The sequence below is a fragment of the Panthera tigris genome, chromosome B2 (assembly GCF_018350195.1).
Source record: "Panthera tigris isolate Pti1 chromosome B2, P.tigris_Pti1_mat1.1, whole genome shotgun sequence".
NCBI classification, from domain to species: Eukaryota; Metazoa; Chordata; class Mammalia; order Carnivora; family Felidae; genus Panthera; species Panthera tigris.
In genome coordinates this window covers 2,026,630-2,035,843 of record NC_056664.1, presented here as the reverse complement: position 1 = coordinate 2,035,843, position 9,214 = coordinate 2,026,630, and the positions used below count along the sequence as shown (strand labels likewise).

Genomic DNA, 9,214 nt, shown 5'->3' with positions numbered 1-9,214 from the left:
ACAATGTGAGATCATAATCTGAGCGAAGTCCTGAGCTCAACCAACTGAGCCACTCAGGCTCCCCTAGAATCAGGTGATCAATTCCATTGCCCAAATTTGGTAGATAGAGGTTTGCTTACATCATCAGCAGGACCATTTCCTTTTAAAGGATCAAAGTTAAGGGCACCTGGGTGGCTCAGTCGGCTAAGCCTCTGATTTCAGCTCAGGTCATGATCTCACAGTTCGTGAGTTTGAGCCCAGAGTGGGATTCTGGGCTGACAGCTCAGAGCCTGAAGCCTGCTTCAGATTCTGTGTGTGTCCCTCTCTCTCTGCCCCTCCCTCACTCACACTCTGTCTCTAAAAAATGAATAAATGTTAAAAAGTTTTTGAAACGAATGTCAGGGATCAATGTTAAATACTGATTTTACTAATTTGAACATAATCTGCAATATTCTTCAGGAACAGAGTCACCTAGATGTTCATGCTCATAGTGATGTGTGCTATCTCCCTCCATTTCCCTGCTGTCATTGAATACCTTGCAATTGCCTCCTTAAAGTCTCCTTTCCCTGGACTTCATTTACTCTTTTACATTTAGCCTGGGTCCTTTTTCTGTCAAAACACACTTTCTTCTCAGAAGCTTGTACTTGGATCTTCAGGTTTCAAGACCAACTGCCACCCTAGCTAAGAAGACATCTACAAATACAAGAGTGTCTTTATTCCAGTTAATATGGATTCAAACAAATTGGTTATCAAAGCTTTTGCGAGATTGGAAGTTTTCTTAAACATTTTCCCTATTCTTTTGAATAAATTAAACACATACAATTGTGCAGTATTTAAATAAATTGTCAAAAGAAAGAATAGAATCAGGGGTGCCTGGGTGGCTCAGTCGGTTGAGCGTCTGACTTCGGTTTGGGTCATGATCTCCCCGTCCGTGAGTTCGAGCCCCACTTCCCCCACTTCGGGCTTTGTGCTCACAGCTCGGAGCCTGGACCCCGCTTCAGATTCTGTGTCTCCCTCTCTCTCTGCCCCTCCCCCACTCGTGCCATGTCTCTGTCTCTCAAAAATAAATAGACATTAAAAAAAAGAAAGAACAGGGGCGCCTGGGTGGCTCAGTCGGTTGAGCGACCGACTTCGGCTCAGGTCATGATCTCACGGTTTGTGAGTTTGAGCCCCATGTCGGGCTCTGTGCTGACAGCTCCGAGCCTGGAGCCTGCTTCTGATTCTGTGTCTCCCTCTCTCTCTGACCCTCCCCCGCTCATGGTCTGTCTCTCTCTGCCTCAGAAATAAATAAACATTAAAAAAAATTAAAAAAAATAAAATTAAAAAAAAATAATAAATAAAATAAAATAAAAAAAAAGAAAGAACAGAGTCATTAAAGCTGCAAAACAAACCAAGAATCAAATGATCTCCTGGTGAATTAGATATCACACACACACACACACACACACACACACACAAGTTCCAGAATCTTTACCCTTGGTAATTAAAATCTTGACTAGGGAGTCAACCACTCATTATGGATATAAATCTGATAATTTTTACAGTCTTTTAAAAAGCTAAATTCTTCAGCAAACTCTTTGCCCTTTGCCCAGGGTTTGCCTGGGGCTGAGGGCGCCCCAGGGAGGAGGAACTCAAAGGGGAAAGCTCTCAGCATCGAACTCGGAGTGGTCGCCCTGCAGGCCCTGCCAGTGTGCATCTGAGTCAGCTGCAGGTGTATCTTGGATATATAAATATATCTTGGATGTGGTCTTTCAGAAATATTAGACTGTATTCGTCCTCTGCTTGTGAGGCTTCAATACGTTCCCATTGTAGTTGGGGTAAAATTTCAAATCCTGAACATAGTCAATGCCTGTGTGAATTGGCCACACTGTCCCCAGTGGGCTCGCTTTCCCCACTGTCTCCACTGCTTACCGGGTCTGGCTCACACTGGCCTTCTCCCAAGCTTCCTGACCACGACCCCCCTCCCCTACACACACCTCTCACTCTGCCCGGAATACCCCTCACTTCACTTGCCCCTGCCTGTCCCTACACTGCCCTAATTTTATATTAAATGTCACCTACTCACCTAAAGGGTATCTGTTCAGAGCCACACTCCCTAATCTCCCAGTGAACGTGAATTCCCCCCTGTGATTGTTCTCATGCCACTCTGTACATTTTTCCTGTCCCCTAACAAAATTTGTGGTCATGTACTTACGTGTGTTCTTTGTTTAAACGTCTGTCTTCCCCTGACAGTGTACGCTTTGCACGGGAAGAGAAAGGACATTTGTTAAGTAGTTGTTGAGAGAACAGAGGCGTGGGCGGCAGGTGCTGTGATTTCATCACGCTCGGAGTTCGAGTTCGTTCGGTGGATTTGCGGCAGCCTCTCCTCCTCCTGCAACTACACAATATTAATTAAACAGGATCAACATCATGGGGCGCCTGGGTGGCGCAGTCGGTGGGGCGTCCGACTTCAGCCAGGTCACGATCTCGCGGTCCGTGAGTTCGAGCCCCGCGTCGGGCTCTGGGCTGGTGGCTCAGAGCCTGGAGCCTGCTTCCGATTCTGTGTCTCCCTCTCTCTCTCTGCCCCTCCCCCGTTCATGCTCTGTCTCTCTCTGTCCCAAAAATAAATAAAAAAATGTTAAAAAAAAAAAAAGTAATTTCTCAAAATTTTCAAATTTATTTGCACGCAATTCTTCAAATTACTCTCAAAGCTAGGATTTCCTGCATATGCTCTCTTGATTCCATTTTACTTCCTGTTTTCTTTTTTAAAACTCTGCATTCGGGGCGCCTGGGTGGCGCAGTCGGTTAAGCGTCCGACTTCAGCCAGGTCACGATCTCGCGGTCCGTGAGTTCCAGCCCCGCGTCGGGCTCTGGGCTGACGGCTCGGAGCCTGGAGCCTGTTTCCGATTCTGTGTCTCCCTCTCTCTCTCTGCCCCTCCCCCGTTCATGCTCTGTCTCTCTCTGTCCCAAAAATAAATTAAAAACGTTGAAAAAAAAAATTAAAAAAAAAAAAAAACAGGATCAACATCAAACACACGTCCCAAGCTTGAACCGTGAGTGCCCACACTGCTCAGTGATTGAGCATTACCTACACACGTAGGAAGGAGAGAAAAACCAGAATAACAGGCACAGAGGACCTGAGACCACCTGAAGGATGGTTATGGGGCAAAAGGGTGGAGACACAGGGTTAACGCAGGGTGCCTGGTGGAAATCCCACTCCGACCGTTTGAGAGCAGGTGGTGATCAAATACCTTCCCGAAGATCAAATGCTCTCTCTGAGGAAATGAAAACTGCACCTCGGATCCCCACTGAGAAGAGATGGGGAAGTGGAGCCCCATCCTCTGTGGTTGGGTGAGAAACAAGAAATGGGTTTAGGAATCTGGTGGGAAGACAGCCCAGGCAGGAGCACAATTCACTGTGCTATCAAATATAGTGAGAAGGCTGTTTCCCACTGTCCTGAAGACGTCTATGGGACCCGACCTCTTACAAGTGGCGTCCATCAGCTTGATCTGAAAGATGTTAAGATGAAACTCCTTCCTATCATATATAAAGATTGCTGGTAAACCTAGTGGCCATTTCTTTGTATCTTCATTTCTGAGCAGCATTTGGCGCCGGTCACCATGCTTCAGCCTTTAAATACTTCATTTAAATTTACCTTTACCTTTTAAAATGAAATCACTGGGGTGCCTCGGTGGCTCAACCAGTAGAGCATCTGGCTCTTGATCTCAGGGTTATGAGTTCAAGCCCCAGGTTGGGTGTGGATCCTTCTTTAAAATAATGAAATTGTTAAGTAACATATGGTTAGAGAAAAAGTGAAATCTTGAAAAAACTTTAATAAAGAATGCTGAAAAACTCAGCTGTTAACAATTGACACACATCCTTCAGGACTTTTTTTTTTTAATTTTCATATCAGAGACTTTTCAGAAATTGCAAAAGGTTCGTGCCCAGTATATAAAAAATAAATGCCAAATAAATTTTGAAAATATTGGGATATGTTAAAAACTCTTCAGCTAACTCATTAAAAAGAAATGCACAATTGTTGTGTGATGCTTAATAGATACGTAGGTGTAGGTGTAAATACTTCTGTGAGGGTAACGTGGAAAGTCGAAGTTTGGGACCTTGATAAAATTGATGCTGCAGCTAAATGGCCCTCACTGATATTAAATATCTAAACCAGGGGTGCTTGGCTGGCCCAGTCAGTAGACCGTGTGACTCTTGATTTCCAGGTTGTAAGGTGGAGCCCCACGTTGGGTGTAGAGATTACTTTAAAAAATAAGAAATATCTGGGGACACCTGGGTGGCTCAGTAGGTTGAGCATCCAACTCTTTGCTTCAGCTCAGGTTATGATCTCAAGGTTCAGTTCATGAGTTCAAGCCCCACATGGGGCTCTGTGCTGGCACAGTGGAGCCTGCTTGGGATTCTCTCTCTCTCTTTGCCCCTTCCCCGCTCATGTATGTGCTTGTGAGTCCTCTCTGTCAAAATAAGTAAATTTTTAAAAATTAAATAAACCCCCCTTTTAAAAATAATAATAAATACCTAAACTCATTTTATCACCTAAAATGAAACACGGTACCAAAACAATATGAAAATGCTATACATACGGTTCTACAATTTGCCTTAAGAAAAAGTAATTGGGAAAATATTTGTAAGTTACTACATGTAGCTCTGTGTTGTTCTTATTAATGACCACAGACTCCTCCAATGTTATGCTTGATCATAAAATTATTCCATTTGTTAGGCATTGGGCAGTCTCTAATATTTAACTATCAGAAGTAGCCCTCCACTAAAATGTAGGTAATGTGTGTGTGTGTGTGTGTGTGTGTGTGTGTGTGTATTTTTTCACACTAGTGTTGGTATTTCTCTAGCAGAATTCTCTACTAGTGGGCTGACTGTTGGGTTAAGGAAGGGTATGAACTTTGTAAATTTAAATAGGTCTTACGCAATTGTCCTTCAGGGTGGTTGGACCCGTTAACACCTGCATGGGCAGTATTTCAGAAATCTGAAGTGGGAGTAGGGGAGGGAGAATGAGGTTTTAAGGGTCCTATCCCCATGTACAAGTTAGCTGGTGCACTTCAGTTATGTTCATTAACCATCTGATGGTCTTCTGTGCATTGACCATACCTGGTGGGGTTTTTAAATTTTTTTTTTCCTACCGGGTTTTCTTTTTCTTGTTGAATACAATTTCATGTAATTATTAGTTTATTTATTAGTCTGAAAACAGCTTACAGTGTCAAAGACTTACACAACAATTACTGTTTGCAAGATAATTTTCTAAGCATTTTATTGATATTAACTAATATTCATCAGAACCTTATGATAAAAAAAAAACTAGGATTATTAACCCAAGAGGTTTAATTAATTGAAAATATCCTTTGTAGGTATCTTGACTCTGATGCTCAGAGTTTGAATTAAATGTAGAACATTTCATCCTGCATTTAGCTACAGTTACTGTTTGCTTACTCCGGCATTGCTGGACGGGGATGATCAGAACGCACACACGATTCCCTGCCCTCCAGCTGAGGGAGGGTGGTGTCCATGCCGCTCCTCCCCCTCCCCTGGGAATCGTTCTGAAGTTGCTGGTGGGAATGGGGTTGCCCTTGACTCTCTGAAGAGCGAGTGTCCCCGCAGAGGAACGGGAACGACGGTCCCATTTAGCGGCGTGGATGCAGTAGCCCAGGACGTAGTTTCGTGCTGACCGGAGGGATTCTGAAATTCGGAGACCGCGGAGGAGAGAAAACCACTCCCCGCAACACAGCTGAGAACAGAGCTAAGAGATTGCACAGGGAGGGAAAGAAGCGCCAACATTTTGGCGGAAAAAGCACATCTTCCCCAAAGCTCTGCACTAAACAAGCACCAGACCCTCAGGAGTGCGGGAGGAGGGGAGGGGGGTGCAGATGAGAAGTGGGGGCCGCAGTCAGAGATGCTCGGGACGGAGCCACACCTGCACCCCCGCCCTGCAGGACGGACCGCGACAGGTGAGCGCACCTGGTGCCCAGCCGGATGGGCCTCCCCGCACGGACCTCCCCACGCCCGCCTCCCGCAGGGACCTCCCCGCACGCTCTCGCCTGCCCGCTTCTTTCCGAAGCCCATTCTCGCCCTTGAAGGTCAGCGCCCGGGCTTGGTTCCACCTGCCGGAGGGCGTTTGCCCCCCGCGCCGGGGCCGTGGGGTCCGTGTCCTTTCAGACACTTGACTCGGACCGGGTGTGGCGAGCAAGCCAGGGAAGGGCGACCGGACGCATTGGGGGAAATCATGGAGTGCAGCGGGGAGGAAGAACTAGAACAGCCTGGGTTCCCGTGCGACGAGGTGGCCGAGTGGTTAAGGCGATGGACTGCTAATCCATTGTGCTCTGCACGCGTGGGTTCGAATCCCATCCTCGTCGGCTGGCTTTCCCTCTCGTAGTGTCGCCCTTCCCAAGCGATGCGTAGGTGCTCTCTTTTGCAGAGTTAATTCCTTACTCTCCACCCAGTGGAGTAATTCCCTCTAATCCCGCCCCACCCCTCCTTCCCCGCCTTTTCAGTAGCTCTTCTCCTGCTGGAACCTACTTTGTCAGTTGAGTTAGTGGATTCACGTTTCAGCCTCCCGCCGAATTTTCATTCCCTGACAAGTTCTGCTTAGAAAGGATTCCCCGCTAAGGAAACGACCGGATAATTGAGCACCAGAGAAACATGTTGCCTAACAAAGAGGAACTGATAAGATTGTCTGCCGAGTAACACTGTAACACTGGACGCTTATTTAAGGCATTTTCAAACTAATGTTATCTCTACTGCAGTTTTCATCTGTTATTTATACTAGCTTTAAAAGCAACCGTTATTTCCTAAGGATTCCTGTCTTTGACAAGGAGGGATATGAATTCTTAGAGGTATGACCAAACTAAAAGTCACATTCCCAGTTAGGGCTAAAGATTTCTTCCTGAGGGGAGCAAAGGAAAACGTTAGTCTTGTGTAGTTTCTACTGTGACTTCCATGTTGGCAGAACTTTGGGGGGGGGGGGATAACATATTTCTTCATTTAATTATTTCCATTTTTCCCAAGACACATGCTTTTTCTTTATTTTATCTTTTTGATTAATTAACTTAAGGAAACTCTATGCACAAGGTGGGGCTTGAACTCACAACCTCAGGGCTGTATGCTCTACCCACTGAGCCAGCTGGGCACCCCTATTACTCAGGACGTCCGCTCAGGACACGCGCCGGAGGGGGTTTGGGCCAAGCAGACTGGAGCGCAGGTGGAGGCGGAGACAGGCGGAGGACCAGGTGGCCTGGGGTCCGGCTTGAAGTCGCTGTCACACACGTGCGGTGGGAGAGGGAATTGCCTTCGGGAGGGCAAACTGGAGGGTTACTGATTATCGCCACTTAAAAAGTAAATCTCAAGGGGCCTGGGTGGCTCAGTCGGTTGAATGTCAGACTCTGATCTCACCTCAGGTCATGATCTCAGCTCTTGGGCTCGAGCCCCGCAATGGAATTCTCTTTCTCTCTTTCTGCCAGTCTCCTGCTCTGTCTCTCTCAAAATAAATAAACATTAAAAGAAAAAGCTTCATATATTGTTGACTGACCAAAGATATGGAGAAAGAGGAAAATCAATTTCTCTACACGTGAGTCTAGGTATTTAATATAATGCCAATAAAAATTAACATAGAATTTTGTTTTCAAACTGGGTAATTGTTTCTCAAGTTTATGTGAAAGTAAACAAGCATTAATAGCCAGGAAAATTCAGAAAAGAGTAACAAGGAAAACGCAAGCCTCTGGGATTTTAAAACATATTACAAGCTACAATGAACAAAGTACTGTAGTATAAACAGGATAGAAAATCCAGAAGTAGGCAATATCAATATTTAAGCATTTGATAAAAATGTCATCTCAGGTTACTACAGAAAAGATAAATCATTCAAGAAATGGTACTGGGACATCTGTGTAAAAATCTGAAGAAAAAAAAAAGTAGAGTGTAGTCCGCACTTCACATCTTACAACTGGATCATTTCCAGGTGGTTCAAAATTTAAGTAGGAAAAAAGTAAAACCGTGAAAGTACTAGAAAAAAACTACATGAGAATTTTCTGTTATAGTCATCGCACAAAGAAGGCCTTTCTTATCACAGAAAACATATAAAATTAGTAAATTTAACTTAAAAAATTAAAAATTGCTGTAAACTAAAGCCCCCCATAAAGAAAGTAGAATGGAAATATTACAAATTATCACAAAGGTCTAATTTCCTTAGTATATGATGATTATACGAGTCAAGAGAAAAACGAGCACAAGTAGGAAAAAGGGAAAGGGTGTAAACAGAAAGTTCACAGAAAGGAAATGCACATGAATATTAATGTACTCATGTTTTCATAATTAAAATGCTAGTTAACACTACAATAATATACCATTTTTTGCCTATCAGCTTTGCAAAGATAAAAAATTTGGTGAAGATTTGGGGTGGCATCACTTTTAGATATTGTTAGAGCGTTGTAGTTTTTTTTTTTTTTTTTTAATTTTGTTTCGATTTTTATTTATTTTGAGACAGAGACAGACAGAGACGGGGCGGGGGTGGGGCGCGGCCTCCGTCCAGCAGGGGGCGCGGCCGTACACCCGGCGGGGCGGCGCGACGCCGGCCGTCAGCTGCATTTGGAGGCTGGTTCTCATCTGCCGAGCCTCCAGCATCTCGATGGGCACCCCCTCCCCCTGCGGCAGGGGTTCTGGCCACACGACCCATGGGATGGGCTTTGTCCACAGTGATGTGGAGGGCTGCACGCGGGGGGACGGGCAGAACGCCTGCTGTGTGTGTGTGTGTGTGTGTGTGTGTGTGTGTGATGGGGGCGCTGGCCGGGGGTTGAGGGGGCAGTGTGTCTCTGCCTGGTCGGCGGGAGCCCACCGCTGCGCCCACCTCCCGGACGGGGCCGCGTTTACTTCTGGGCTCCGTGCGTCCGGAGGCCCAGGCCCCCACGGGACTGGGCGGCGTGGTGACCCTGGCTCTGAGGTTGGACACCTGCCTGCCCTTACTGGGCGAAGGAGAAACCGCTGAAGGTGTTTCGTCCGAAGCCATCGGTCATCTGGGGCAAACACAGTCTTAAGAAAATCTGAATTCGGAAACAGTTACTCCCAAGGATTTATGTGTTTATATATAATGAACACCATATACGCACCTACATTTGTAATTGTTCATTTTGCCATATTTGCTTTTTCTTCCTCTGCTGAAGTATTTCCAAGTAAATTATAGACATCATTACACATAACACCTTTGAATACTTCGATACCCATCTCTAAAATATAAGGA

General features: G+C 45.5%; 1 non-coding gene across 1 annotated transcript; it reads left to right on the top strand.

The window, feature by feature from the left end:
* Positions 1–6,256: 6,256 nt before the first annotated feature.
* On the top strand, positions 6,257–6,338 carry TRNAS-GCU. The gene has a single exon. It is a non-coding gene; the product is annotated as a tRNA-Ser (tRNA).
* Positions 6,339–9,214: the final 2,876 nt, after the last annotated feature.